The sequence below is a fragment of the Dromiciops gliroides genome, chromosome 3 (genome assembly GCF_019393635.1).
Source record: "Dromiciops gliroides isolate mDroGli1 chromosome 3, mDroGli1.pri, whole genome shotgun sequence".
In the NCBI taxonomy this organism is placed as follows: domain Eukaryota; kingdom Metazoa; phylum Chordata; class Mammalia; order Microbiotheria; family Microbiotheriidae; genus Dromiciops; species Dromiciops gliroides.
In genome coordinates, this window is record NC_057863.1 from 617,282,698 (window position 1) to 617,283,641 (window position 944).

At 43.0% G+C, this 944-nt stretch overlaps 1 non-coding gene across 1 annotated transcript; it reads left to right on the forward strand.

Annotated features, from left to right (window-relative positions):
* Nucleotides 1-516: 516 nt before the first annotated feature.
* Nucleotides 517-623, forward strand: LOC122752211. The gene has a single exon (XR_006356000.1). It is a non-coding gene; the product is annotated as a U6 spliceosomal RNA (small nuclear RNA).
* The last annotated feature ends 321 nt before the right edge of the window (nt 624-944 follow it).

Genomic DNA, 944 nt, shown 5'->3' on the forward strand with positions numbered 1-944 from the left:
TTTGGGGTTTTTTTTTGTTTTTTTTTTTAGTGAGGCAATTGGGGTTAAGTGACTTGCCTAGGGTCACACAGCTAGTAAATGTTAAGTGTCTGAGGCCGGATTTGAACTCAGGTACTCCTGACTCCAGGGCCGGTGCTCTATCCACTGTCTAGCACCATTATTATTGGAGAGACAGAAGGTATGGGGGGGAGGGGGGCAGGGCTATCAACAGGCTCCACCAGGTAGCCTAAGGAGGGGCAAAGGTCCTTGGGTCAGAAACAGAGCAGGTCAAAGCTTTTGTACAGAGCAGTATAGGGATCAGTTCATGAGTGGTCATTGCAGTACCAGCCTGGATGAGATGGGGAGAGTGAGTCTCAAAAAAAAAATGGCCTTACTAGCTGTGTGACCCTGGACAAGTCACTTAACCCTCATTGCCCCACCAAAAAAAATTTTAAATAATTTTTTTTAATGGCACCAAATCCTCATGTTTTTCAGGTGAAGAAAGAAGATGAAGACTGAGTGAGAATAAGTAACTTGGTGCTCACTCCAGCAGCACATATACTAAAATTGGAAGGATACAGAAAAGATTAACATGGCCCCTGCTCAAGGATGGCACACAAATTTGTGAAGAGAGTAAGTAACTTGCCAAATACAGTAAAGAGTTCAACCTAGATCCTCTGGCTAAATACTCTGCACTGTTTATACTGAACCATCATTAGTTTTAGGGCAACTAGGTGGCACAGTGGATAGAGTGCAACTCTGGAGTCAAGAGAACCTGAGTTCAAATCTGACCTCAGACACTTACTAGCTGTGTGACCCTGGGCAAGTCACTTAACCTTGTTTGCCTCAGTTTCCTCATCTGTAAAATTGTCTGGAGAAGGAAATAGCAAAACACTCCGGTATTTTTGCCAAGTAAACCCCAAATAAGGTGATAAGAATCAGACATGACTAATTGACTAAAAAAA